The sequence below is a fragment of the Acinonyx jubatus genome, chromosome X (assembly GCF_027475565.1).
Source record: "Acinonyx jubatus isolate Ajub_Pintada_27869175 chromosome X, VMU_Ajub_asm_v1.0, whole genome shotgun sequence".
NCBI classification, from domain to species: domain Eukaryota; kingdom Metazoa; phylum Chordata; class Mammalia; order Carnivora; family Felidae; genus Acinonyx; species Acinonyx jubatus.
Genome location: NC_069389.1, coordinates 4,032,154 through 4,046,402, shown reverse-complemented (window position 1 = coordinate 4,046,402; position 14,249 = coordinate 4,032,154). Strand labels below are relative to the sequence as shown.

Genomic DNA, 14,249 nt, shown 5'->3' with positions numbered 1-14,249 from the left:
CAGTGTCCTCACGATACATCCATGTTGTATCATGTGTCAGAATTTCATCCCTCTTCAAGATTGAATAATATTCCGTTGTTTACATAAGCCACATTCTGTTGCTTATTGAAGTCATCTTGAATCATTTTTTGATTCTCAAGTTTCTGTGCCAATATGCTAGTCCTCTGGCAATTAAAGAGATGAGGTTATGAAGGCACACATCCTTTTTTAACCAATATTTTATATGTGGACAGGCAGATTGCTTGGAAATCCTATATACTTGGTGGTTTCTAGTTTACATTGTTTTATTCTTCTGCAGAGACAGACATCTGTTTCACTGAATTTAAGGGAATTACACAAAAAGACAAAGCCCATCCCTTTTTACCTTCAGAATCTTATAACTTATAATTTTATACCTGTATCTTTATTAAATTTTTTGAATTTTATTTATTTTTGAGAGAGACAGTGTGAGTGGGGGAGGGGCAGAGAGAGAGAGAGAGAGAGAGAGAGGGAATCCCAAGCAGTCTATGGCCCTCCAGCACAGAGCCCAGTGTAGGGCTTGAACTCATGAAACTGTGAGATCATGACCTGAGCCGAGAGCAAGGGTCAGACACCTAAACGACTGAGCCACCCAGGCCCCCGTGTAACTATATCTTACCATCATATACCTACAGTCTTATAACTCAATTGTTGCACATGTGTCTGGTCTGTAAGAGCCTCACATCTGCAGGTGCTAACGTAGGGCAGTGTGGTATTGAGTGAACCCCTCTCCACATGCTGACATCCTTTCTCCTTTCAAAGATCCAGTGAGAGTTTCTTGTCCTCCCCATGCTGTCTTTGTCAATAATTTTCCAATAGTTCAGTACACATTGCTTAACGAAGTATCCTTCGGAAAACTGAAGCAGAAAACGAAATTATTGGATGATTACAAGAGCCGTCTCTTTGTGATTAGGGATAAGAACACTGACAACACTTAGGACAAGGTTATCCATGCTGAATGCCCAAGCAGACACAGCCTACTTCATGCATTTTTGGGGTTGAACATCTAGGTTGTTGAGCTGAGGGGGGAATTTATACCTGAAAACAAACATACCGTGTGGTAGGATCATTGATGGCATAAAATGGCAGGCATGACCCAGGCCTCGGTTTCATAAGTTCCCAGGTGATTCTGTTGTGCTCTAGGTTAAAGGTATGTGATTAAACAAAGGATATAAACAAAGGTGTTCTCATCTCCTTGTAGAAAAAATGAAAAACCATTTATTAGTCTCAGTACCACCAAGAGATAGACTAATGCTAGGGAAAACAAAGGAAAAGCTGTAAATCCAAATGAAATAAAGAGTGTGTTTGCATAGGTGACCGATTCTAAAGCAATTATAGAAATGTCTTTCGTGATGTTTTAAAGGATCAATCAGCTTTATAAAGTATTTCTTAAGGGGAAAATCGTGGTGGGAACAATCGCTCCCACTGCTTGACCCAAATCAATCAATTATGGAATTGGCTTCATTTTGGCCTGCTTGCTCCAGAAACGTTCTCAAGTGAGATTAGTGCTAAAAGTATATTTATCTATCAAAATGACCTACCTCTCCTCTCTAATCTGTAATATTGGCTATATGGAACTTGGTAAATCTGTAGAGTTGGAGGCATGGTAATCAGACCTAAGCAATCAAAAGTGATTTAAAACGTTAAATATGCTTCTGTGAAAAACCAAATCAAATGATACAGGTTTGCTTAAAGCTTAAAGCTCCCAATTTAATTGCCAGATAATTCTGCAACCTAAACAAACCTGCAAACAGTCTGTTTTTGTGTAGACTACAGCAAATGGAAACGTACAACTATATATTTATATACATGCACATAACAATGGATGTTCCCATATGTGATACATATATTAAAAAGATAGGTTCCAGGGGGCTCCTGGTAGGCTTAGTCAGTTAAGCGTTCTGACTTTGGCTCAGGTCATGATCTCGCTGCTCTCTGCTCCTGGGTTTGAGCCTCGCCTTGGGCTCTGTGCTGACAGTGTGGAGCCTGCTTAGGATTCTCTCTTTCTCTCTCTCTCTCTGTCTGCCCCTCCCCTGCTCACTGTTTATCTCTCTCTCAAAATAAATAAATAAAGTTAAAAAAAAATAGATACATTGTGGGGCACCTCGGTGGCCCAGTCGGCTAAGCGTCGCACTTCGGTTCAGGTCATGATCTCAAGGTTCATGGGTTTGAGCCTGACATGGGGCTCTTTGCTGACAGCTCAGAGCCTGGAGCCTGCTTCACATTCTGTGTCTCCCTCTCTCTCTGCTCCTCCCCTGCTCACGCTCTGTCTCTCTCTCTCTCTCAAAAATAAATAAACATTAAAAAACAGATAGGTTCTTTCTGTGTGTATTACAATTTCCTGGTTTCATTAGGAATACAACATAGATATTTATACATATTGACACTTAGATCTTATCCTTTCTGGGTTCATCTTGAGATGAAAGGGGAAAAAGCATACAAATGAGAACCTTTTAAAAAGAAACTTGGGAAACTACCTTGGATAATTGCAAGTTAGCTCCTTTGGATGTAAAATGGCATGGACCTTTTTATTTTAGTGAAGAAGAAACATATTCTGCCTCTTCGGGAAGATGTTTAAATTGTAAAGGATCAACTTTTTTAATGAACCGTGTGCAGTTCCAATAGACAAGCTTTGGATGTAGAATATCGAAAGGTCTTAGAAAGGAGACGCTGCATGTAGTAAGTACACCTTCTGACCCACGGCTCCAGCCATATAGTAGATGGTCGGGAGGTGTTAGTTCAGTAAACGAAGATGCTTTCGTAAGAAACATCCACGGGGGAGGAAGACAGGCCGCAAAGAGCAGGCCGACCTCACTCAAACTAGTTGAAACACTGAGGGCCATTATTTCATTGATGCAAGTGCAGGGGGGAGAGCCAGCCTCCCAAGAGATTGATGGCTTCACCAGCTCGACTGCACCATCAAGATCCTTCTACCTCCCTGGTCCTTCTAAGGCAACGGCTTCATCATTGGCTGCAGGTGGTTGCCAGTAGCAATCAGAGCATCTTCATCCACATCCTGATGGAGGGACAGTGACTGGCCTCTGTTTCCCAGCAACCCCATCCGGCAGATCTCTTTCTGTAACTCATCCGTTCAATGCGGACCCATTCTTGGCGCAAGGGATCTGGAATGAGCAGTGGTGGTCCGTGATGATACTCTGGGAGGTACTGCTGTATAACCCCCAGGCTGACTCTTCCCTCTTTTTCTTTTAGAACATAACACGCTATAATAGAATCTCCTTGCAGTCATAACGTCTCAGTCTGGGGTGGTAGCAAGATTTGGCGTAGCAAAGTGTGAGGTACAAAGAACGTATAGAGATTTTCCCAAAGTGATTATTATCCATGGTGGGTCTGGGATTGCCAGATAGTTTTTTTTTTTATTTTTAAAATATTTGTTTATTTTTGAGAGAGAAAGAGAGATAGAGCACAAGCAGGGAAGGGGCAGAGAGAGAGGAGGAGACACAGAATCCCAAGCAGGCTCCAGGCTCTGAGCTGTCAGCACAGAGCCCAACACTGGGCTCAAACTCACAAATTGTGAGATTGTGACTTGAGCTGAACTTGGATGCTTAACTGACTGAGCTACACAGGTGCCCCAGATAGTATTTTTTTAATTCAAGTGTAATTAACATACATTGTTATATTAGTTTCAGGTATACAGTATGATTCATCAAGTCTATACATTGTTCAGTGCTCATGATGGTACGTCTAGTCTCCATCTTGTTTATCTGTTTCATTCATCCCCCTACTCACCTCCCCTCTGGCAACCACAGTTTATTCTGTATATTCGAGTCTGGTTTTTTATATGTCTCTTTTTTTCTTGGCTCATATATGTATAGAATATTACATATGTATATGCCATATATATATATATATATATATACACACACACACACACACACACACACACCACATCTTCTTTATCCATTCATTTATTGTTGGACAGTTTGCCTGCTTCCATAATAATGCTGCTATAAACATCGAGTGCATATATATATATATATATATATATATATATATATATATATATAGTTTTGAATTAATGTTTTCCTATTCTTTGGATAAATACCCAGTAGTGGAATTATTGGATCATATGGTAATTCTATTTTTAACTTTTTGAGAAAGCTCATACTGTTTTCCACAGTGGCTGCACCAGTTTGCATTCCCACCAACTGCGTAAGAGGGTTCCTTTTTCTCCACATCCCCCTCAACACGAGTTGTTTCTTCTGTTGTTGATTTTAGCCCTTGTCACTGGTGTGAGGTGGTATCTCATTGTAGTTTTGATTTATATTTCTCTGATGATGAGTGATGTTGAGCATCTTTTCATGTGTCTGTTGGCCATCAATATATATTCTTTGGAAAAATGTCTATTCATGTCCTATGCCCACTTTTTAATTGGCTAATTTGTGTGGTTTTTTCCTTGGTGTTGAGTTGTAAGTTTTTTACATATTTTGGATACTAACCCTTTATCAGATATGTCATTTGCAAACATCTCCCATTCTGAACACTGTCTTTTAGTTTTGTTTCCTTCACTGGGCACAAGCCTTTTATTTTGGTGTAGTCCAAACAGCTGAACTCTGCTTTTGTTTCCCTTGCCTTGGGAGACATATCTAGAAAGATGTTTCTATGGCTGATGTGCGACAAACTACTGCCTATGTTTTCTTCCAGGAGTTTTAATGGTGTCCGATCTCACACTTAGGTCTTTAACCTTTTTTGAGTTTACTTTTGTGTATGGTGTAAGAAAGCGATCCCATTTCATTCTTTTGCAAGTTGCTGTCCATTTCTCCCAGCATCCTTTGTTGCAGAGACTGTCTTTTTCCCATTGTATATTCTTGCCTCCGTTGTCGAAGATTAATTGACCATCTAGTCACAGGTTTATTTCTAGGTCTCCTATTCTGTTCCAATGACCTGTGTGTCTATTTTTGTGTCAGTACCGTACTTCTTTTTCAAGATTGCTTTGGCTATTCAGGGCCTTTCTTGGTTCCACATACATTTTAGGATTGTTTTTCTAGTTCTGTGAACAATGCTGTTGGTATCTTGATGGGGATTGCATTGAATCTGTCGATCGCTTTGGGTAGTATGGACGTTTTAGCAATATTGGATCTACTAACCCATGAGCATTGTTAGCGCCAGCTGAGCTTGTCTTCCCTCTGCAGTGCTGGATTCAGGATTCTTGGAGTTGGTTGAACTGAGAGTATTCTTCAAGGTAATAGGCATTTGCATCTAAACTATATAGGAAGCAGAATTTTGGACCAAAGCCCCCAAAGGGAACTTTCATTTATAACAGTTAACAGGAATTCGAAGTTACATTTCTAGCTGCGTGTTAAAAACCATAGAAAAACACCTTCACTTCCCAGTGCCTTTTTTACTGTATTCACTACACAAAACATTTTGCCTAAAAGAATAAGTTTAATTAAGCAAAGATCTTCATTCAGAAATAATCATGTGTGCAACATTAAAAATAGTAACAAGGGTGCCTGGGGGCTCAGTTGGTTAAGCATCCGAGTTCAGCTCAGGTCATGATCTCACAGTTCGTGAGTTAGAGCCCCACATCGGGCTCTGTGCGGACAGCTCAGAGCCTAGAGCCTGCTTCAGATTTTGTGTCTCCCTCTGTCTCTGTCCCTACCCTGCTCACACCCTGTCTCTGTCTCTCTCAAAAATAAATAAATGTTAAAAAAAGATTTAAAATAAATAATAAGACTAAAGATTTTGTTTTAAGGGGTGTCTGGGTGGCTGAGTTGGTTAAGTGTCTGACTCAAGTCATGATGTAGAGGTTCATGGGTTCAAGCCCCACGTCGGGCTCTGTGCTGACAGCTCAGAGCCCAGAGTCTGCTTCTGATTCTGTGTCTCCCTCTCTGTTTTCCCCTCTTCCACTCACACTCTGTCTCTCTGTCAAAAAATAAACATTTAAAAATTTTTTAAAAATAGTAACAAAATTTATATGGTAGATAATACTACATGTTGATACAGACTACCTTATTTAGTCATTAAAATAACAACTTTGCTGAATCCATCCATCTGTCCATCCATCCATCCATGTTTATCTCTCTGAACTATATGGGAGGGAAAAACAAACTCTTTGTCCCTCTACCTTTTTAGGACCTGTATCTGGGGTGTTTGAATTAAACTGACAAAACACAGATCAACAGAATAAAAGGCAGGTGTTTCTTTATTGATACTAATATCTTTGTCCATGGGAGCTTCACAAAAAAGAAGTGAAAACCCAGAGAAGCAGATAGACTCGGGTGCTTTATATACCATTTTAACAAAAGGCAATAAATTATGGAGAAGTGACCAGACAAAGGAAAAAGTGGCCTCTAGGAGCATCTTCACAAAGGGAAGTGTATGTCCTACTTTTGGCCAGGAAGGGGGAGGGCAGAGTCCTTTCTGAATCTGCTGCTTCTCCATTGCCTTCAACTCAGAATAATCCTTAATGGCAAAGTGGCATATATTGAGGTGGCATAATATGATCCATCATCTATCCATCTATCTATGTATCTATGTATCTATCATCTATCCATTATTATCTATCTATGTATTATCTATCATCTATCTATCTATCTATTATGTATTTGTGTATTATCTATCTATCTATCTATCTATCTATCTATCTATCTATCTATCATTCCAAAACTCAGGGTCCACACAATACAGGGTCCCCACAATAATCAATATGTAAAATTATTATGGGAATGCTGTAGGCATTACCCTCAATGCATGTGGTAAAACTTATTACTAGCATGAGTGTGTACAACGTTAAGACCTTACCCCATAGTGAATAAGTAAAAGAACCAGATGAAGAACTTTTGTTTTCATTATATCCATTTTCTTTACTATATTATATTTTTAGAGTTTAAAAAATAATGACTTGCTTTGTCAGCCTCCCATTAATGGTAAGGAATCAATTTAGATTTTTCATGTTTAATTTTGTCCTAGGCCAGAATCTCCCGTCTCAAAGAGAAGAACAGAGAGATAGTGAGAGAAAGATTATAAATATATATATATATATTATTTTATATATATATTATTTTATATATATTCATATGTATATATATATGTATATATGTGTGGAGAGAGAGAAGAGACTCATATATATCTGATATGGAACACATACTCCTTGCTACAACTTTGTAGACCATGGAAATCCGCGAACTTGTAAAGCATGCACTTCAGAAGTAGCTCGGGGAAGACCTACGAGGGCCTATACGTTTGAAAGTCCTGATTCTTGGAAACCTACTTTTACCAACTTTGCTTGCACTCGCTGTCTCTGCTCCTGCTGAGTTCCCTTTCGGCAGATTATGTAAGTGGGGAGGGCACCGTGGATCATTATTCCAGCTTTTTCTTCTTAGCTTTGCTCCTCGTGAGCCATTCCTTCCTACTGAAGTTGAAAATAGCCGTGCCTCTTTGATGCAGAAGAAAGAAGTTGTCGCTAGTCCTGAAGAGGAACAGGCTTGGCAGTAAGGGGAATTTTCGAGTTCTTTCTCCGCCAGTCCTCCAGTGACGAGAGCACAGTAACGCCTCCATGTGTCACATCTATAGCATGTAACTGCTCTGTGATGGGACGCTGAGGTTTCCTCTGTGATGTGACTTGCTGACGTCCTCAAACTAAAAGAGTCGTCACTCTTCATTGGAAAAACTGCTTCCCCCTCCCCCCACCCAGGGAAAGTTTTCAGTTAAGGCCATATTCTCAGGTTCGCATTAACAAGTCAATGTGTCTCATCAGTGTCCATTATGTTTATTTTGATGACAATAGATTTAAAGTTAGAGGAAATTTTTGACTCACTTATGGGGACAGAAAGCCATCCCAGGCATCTAGATGTTATTAAAAAAATCTAAAATTAAAGCTTAAAGTTCAGGAGACACTAAAACTGGCATATTCTTTTTCTCTATTTACTCGACCTGTCTGTAGGTATTTTTGTAAATAAATATAAGAGGAAATAATGTCTGTCTTATTAATTTCACCAAGACATTTTGAGCTTGAAATAAGTGTTGAGTATGAAAGCATTTTGCTATAATTCTCAGCCACATTCAATCATATTCTTAACACATGATTCTGGATGCTTTGAAAGCCTTCAGGCGTTTCAGCATTTGGATTTCACTTGATGTGCGTATCTGTCCAGACTTCACAACTGTGGGTCACTTAGGACCATCAGGCTACACAAACTGTGCCCCAGAGATCAACAGTACTGGAGTCACCAGAGAGCTCACTGGAAATGCAGAACCTCGGCCTCGGACCACCCAAGACCTACTGAACCTGACTTCCTTGTGCCAAGATCTCCAAGACATTCGATGCGCACGGAAGCGTGAGGACCACTGATGTCAACATCTCCACGTAATGAATTCTTCAACTTCTTGTGCACTACGATGAACTGGAGAATATTCCTCCAAAGATGTGTTGAGCCTGGGTGTTTGTAGGATTCAATGTGTGTTTCATCCTTTCATGATGTTCCCACCCCGCCCCCATTAGCTGCTCTGGGGAGATCTTAGATGGCAGATGCCCACCTCGCCTTGCTAGGGCCTCATGGTACCCATGTGGGGACTTCCAAGATTGCCCAGTCCCCTGTGGCTATCAAAGCAGGGCACGTAGCATTAAAATGTGCAGCACTGGGGTGCCTGGGTGGCTCAGTCGTTTAAGCGTCCAACTTGGGCTCAGGTCATGAATTCACAGTTCATGAATTCAAGCCCCGTGTCAGGCTCTATGCTGACAGTGTGGAGCCTGCTTGGGATTCTGTCTCTCCCTGTCTCTCTCTGCCCTTTCCCTGCTCTTGCCCTCTCTCTCTCTCTCTCTCTCTCTCTCTCTCTGTCTCTCTCTCAAAATAAATAAATAAATAAACTAAAAAAAAGTTGTTAGGAACTTTAAAAAAAAAGTGCAGCATTAAAAGTAAGAAAAAATGGAAGTTTGTCCGCGGGAATCTGTTGCGCACTGTGCAAACGATCACAGTAAAGTAAGTGGACATCTGGAAACTGTAGGTTTGTCTCTTCTGTTAGGTGAACTTTCTTCTGGTGACTGTTAAATCAGTTCATGAGGAATAGAGCCTGAGGTTCAACCCCAAATTGGCACAGTTTGATGTAAGGAGGGAGCAACACAAAGACCTTTACTGGGCAGTGAAATTGATACATCATGTTTTTTGTTTTTGTTTTAGTTTTAAATGTTTTTTTAAAATCTATTTTTGAGAGAGACAGACAGCATGAGTGTGGGAGGAGCAGAGAAAAGGAGACATAGAATCTGAAGCAGGCTCCAGGATCTGAGCTGTCAGCACAGACCCTGACTCAGGGCTTGAATCCATGAACCATGAGATCATGACCTGAGCCGAAGTCGGACGCTCAACCAACTGAGCCACCCAGGAGCCCCACTACATCATGTTTTTTTTTTTAATTTTATGTGTATTATTTTTGAGAGACAGAGCATGAGCAGGGGAGGGGAGAGGCAGAGAGAGGGGGAGACACAAAATCCGAGGCAGGCTCCAGGCTCTGAGCTGTCAGCCTACAGCCTGGTGTGGGGCTCAAACCCATGAACCATCAGATCATGACCTGAGCCAGAGTCGGACGCTTAACTGACTGAGTCCCCCAGGCACCACGAGACGTATGCTTCTTAACTGTGTCAGAGGTGTGGTGTGCAGGAGAGCAAGGCTGGAATGTGGGATCTGAAGATATGGGACTGTGTCCCACGTCCACACTCTGCAGCTGTCTGACAAGGTATAGGCCCTTAGACTTCTGTAGTTCTCTGTTTTACCAGCAGTAAAATCAGGATGGTTTTTACTGGTTACAGGTGACCTTATAAACAAAATAAGGAATATGGAAATGGGATACGGAATATAGAAAAAAGCTTTGTATGGTAATATTAAGAGCACTTTATACCTTAAAATAAAGGCCAGGACACCTAACCGGTGGTGTTGAAGAAAGTAAGCTCTGTGTACTTGCCAGACAGAATGAGACGATCGGAGGCAGGCACGTCCTCACAAACAATGCACGGGGTATACCGCTGGCAGCCGGGCGTGTGCACCACTCGGCTTGCCCTTGTGACTGGGCTGACCTTGCCCTTGTGACTGGGCGTGTCCTCCAAAAGCGGGCCCTGCAGTGTTGATCAGTAGTCTTAAGTCCCTGTTTGCCATGCCAGATGCCCTGAATCCAACTATGGCTGAATGTCCCACGTCAGGGGAACCCCCATAGCTATGCTCATGAACACAGCAATGTTATATCATTAAGGTCATAGGATAATCATAGCACGACGTCTATCTCATATGGTTCTATGAGGAGCAAATACATTGATGTTTTTAAAGGTGCTTACCATAGTGCTTACCAACTATAAATGGGTATAAGTGTAGTGCTTTCCTTATAATCACACCCAAAACTGCAATGCCTTCCCACCCCATTCAATATTTCCCATATATCACTACGCGGTATGCAATATATTTTGCCTAGTGACTTTAGAAACTTGCCTTCTCCTTCTCCTTCTTCTCCTCCTCCCCTCCTCCCCTTCCTCCCCTCCTCCCCCTCCTCCTCCCCTCCCCTCCTTTTCTTCTCTCTAAAATGCAAGCTCATTTAGGGAAAGGAATTTTGCATTTTCCCCCAGCTGTATGCCTTACCTCCTAACACAGTGATTGACACAAAATGGCACTCAATTTGTTAAATTACTGGCCTCTGAATGGTCACTCGGAGGAGAGAATGAGTAATTGTATGCGTACATGAATAAGTAAATGGATGCAAAATGTTCTACTGCTAAATCTGAGCCTTGTCTCACCAACTGGGACACAGTTTATCTCTTAGATGATGAAGAGACACTTTTACCGTTTTGGGTCAAAGCGTTGAGAAAAGTTAGCAGTGCAAGAGAAGTTAGGGAGAAAGCCTATCTTCTGTAGCCTGTTTCTTATTTTGTTTTGTTTTGTTGTTTTGTTTTTATTTAAATTTTAGTTAATGTATTGGTTTCAGAATAGAATTCAGTGATTCATCACTCACGTACAATGCCCAGTGTCCATCCCAGCAAGTAGCCTGTTGAGATTGCAGACACATGATTTCCCATGGGTGGAGTCAATGAATTATGATGATGATATTTTACAAGTGCTATTAATTCCGAAGAATTGTTTTTTATAATAGTTATAGGAATGTGCTATGCAAATAGGATTTGGAAGTTATTGTTCAGGGTTAAAATTTGAGATTGTTCTGTGAATTAGTGGATTTCATTTGTTGTTATTCTTCTTTCTTGGGGTTTTGTTTTGCTTTTTGTTTTTTCTTTTTGTTTTCTTGTTGTCGTTGTTATTTGTTGGAGCCAAACGTGTGCTTTCACGCTTAGTAAGGAGACGGTCTGCTGTAAGGGACCTCATAAGATCCTGGAGGTAAAGATTTGATGGAAGGTGGGTTGACCAAATGTCCTTATGTTGATGCTGCTAGTGTCCCAATGGCTGTCATCCGTCTGCCTGAAAAAGACTGTTAACATTATTAGCATTCCATTTAGAGCGAAGAGTTTATCTTGTGTTCTCTTCTTGATTTCTTTTTTATCAAGCTATATAAGAGATCATACGTTTTCAGCTCCATGAGTTTTGGAAGTTATAAAACCACAAGTGAAATCAAGGTATAGCGTGTTTCTGTTACCCCATTTTTAGCTCATCCTCATGCCCTATCTGCAGAATTTACATCTTCACCATTGATTAATGTTGCCTGTTCTTGAAATTCACAGAAGTGGAAACCTAAGGTGTGTTTGTTTGTGGATTTTTGTTTACTTAATGTAATGATTTTGAGATTCAGACATGTTGTTTAATGTATCAACAGTTGTCTGATGCTCTCGAGCTGCCGTAACAAAGGACCACAATCTGGGGCGCTTAGCAGACATCTGTTCCCCATACTCCTGGAGGCTGGGAGTCTGAGATCCAGGCAGGGCCAAGGCTGGTTACTCCTGAGGCCTCTCTCCTTGGAGGATAGATGCCGTGTTCTCTCTGTGTCCTCATGTGGTCATCCCTCTGTGTGTGTCTGTGTCCTGATCTCCTCTTCTTCCGAGGATACCAAGGCTTTTGGCTTACAGCTCACTCTAGTGATCTCATTTTGCCTTATTTATATCTTTAAAAACCGTATTTCCTAATACAGTCCTACTCTGAGGTCCTTTGTACTTCACTGCACAAATTTGGGGGTCGGAGGGACACAATTGATCCCATAGCAATACTGTTTTAAAACAATACTGTTTTTTAAAAAAATCCAAGTTTCTATCTGTCTGGTGTCATTTTCTTCAGCCTGATGGCTATCCACTACGATGTCTTTTTTTTAATATTAATTTTTATTTTTGAGAGAGAGAGACAGAGCGTGAGCAGGGGAGGTGCAGAGAGAGAAGGCGACACAGAATCTGAAGCAGGCTCCAGGCTCTGAGCTGTCAGCAGAGAGCCTGATGCGGGCTCGAACTCGCGGGGCTCAAACTCATGGACCGTGAGATCATGACCGGAGCCCAAGTCAGACGCTCAACCGACTGAGCCACCCAGGCGCCCCATCCACCACCATGTCTTTTAATACGAGAAGGAGTGCTGGTAGACATTTTCTCAGCTTTCTTTTATTTAAAAACCCTTTCATTTTTGAAGGCTATTCTCACTAGGTATATAATTAGGGGAGACCATATCTTTTCTTTCAGCCCCTATAATGCTACATAATTGTTGGCTGGCATGCTGAAAATTCAGTCAACATACTTGTCTTTGTAGATATAAGGCCTTTCTAATTTGCCTGATCTCAAGATTTTTTCTATTCTTTCCTTTCCTTGTCTTTTTTCTTTTCTTTCCATTTTGTGTTTTGTTTTGTTTTCAGTATTTCGATTCTATGTGCCTAAGCATAATTTTTCTTTGTGAATATCCCACTTAGGCTAAGTTTGTTAACCCTAAACAGGATAAATACAAAGAAAACCATATTCAAACATATCATACATTTGATATTCTTAAATAATTTTATGATTTTTTTTTTTACCATTGCTTCTTCAAATAATTTCCTTTTCCTGCAACACTATTTTTGCCTCTGTTTCTGTGATTCCAAATCTGGATATGTGGGACTTTCTCTAAGGTCACTGAGATTCTATTCATTACCTTCATTCTTTTTCCCTCTCACTTCTTCCGATTATTTAATCTCTAAATATCTCTGTTACGTTCATCTGCTATTGTCAGTCTTTCCTTAAACCAGCAAGGGAAATTTATTTTCACATATGATGCACTGTATGCCTTGAATTTCTGTCAGGTTCTTCTTTATAATTACCAATTCTCTGATGGGAATTCACAAGTGCTCACCCTTCACAACCACCCTTTTCCTTTAATTCCTTGAACATAATTATATAAGCTGATTTAAACTCCTCGCCTGGCAATTTCACTCAGTGTCTGTTTGTGTTGACTGTTTGTTCTTCTGGTTATGAAATTTATTTTCCTGTTTCTTCAACCATTAAGTTTTTTGTTTTTTTTAATTTTATACTGGACATTATGGAACATAGGTGATAGAGTTTGGATTCTGTAATTGTCCTTAAAAATGGTAATTTGTGTGCTAGCAGGCAAAGTATATTTATATGTACAAAACATATATATTGCATATATATCGCACGATATATATGAAATTTTGTACTGTCCTGTGTTCTGGTAAAACAAGATATATTGTGTAGTTGGCTTCATTGCAGCATGAGAAGAGAACTAATTTTAATTATTTTGGAATTGCTAAGCTATTATTTCAGCATAGTGAAATTTGCTATTCAGTTTCTATGAATTTAAATGGCTCACATGCCACATCAGAAACGTTAGGTACTGAGCACTCGAGTCTGTCTGTATAGTCTTATCCATCATTGTCGACGTATCTATTCCTGAGCTGGTTACATTCATCTTAATGTAGCTGTAGCTTAACGAGAAGATTTAAGTTCTGCTATGATGATTTTATCAAAATTATCTTCTAACAAAGAAAATGTTTGTCAAATTAGTTTTCCCTATACACTTAATATAGTTTTGTCAGATTTCTAGAAAGTGAGATGGTTGATTAGAACTAAATTAAATTAATGCATTTTTTGAGAGATTGTGATATATTTGTCATCTGCTTTCCTTCTTTTTTTTTTAAGTTTATTTATTTATTTTTTTGATAGAGAGAGAGAGAGAGAGAGAGAGAGAGCGAGCGCATGCATGAGCCAGGAAGGGGCAGAGAGAGAGGGAGAGAGAATCCCAAGGAGGCTCTATGCCGAGTGCAGAGCCCCATGCAGGGCTCAATCTCATGACAGTGAGATCATGACCTGAGCCGAAATC

The 14,249-nt window shown here is 40.3% G+C and overlaps 1 protein-coding gene across 1 annotated transcript in view; it reads left to right on the top strand.

Moving 5' to 3' along the window:
- Positions 1–8,817, top strand: part of PUDP (pseudouridine 5'-phosphatase) — a 374,053-nt gene extending 365,236 nt beyond the window's left edge. The window contains exon 7 of the transcript XR_008289993.1: positions 8,082–8,817. The gene's annotated coding sequence lies outside the window, so the exon portion shown is untranslated. The remainder of the gene's footprint in view (positions 1–8,081) is intronic.
- The last annotated feature ends 5,432 nt before the right edge of the window (positions 8,818–14,249 follow it).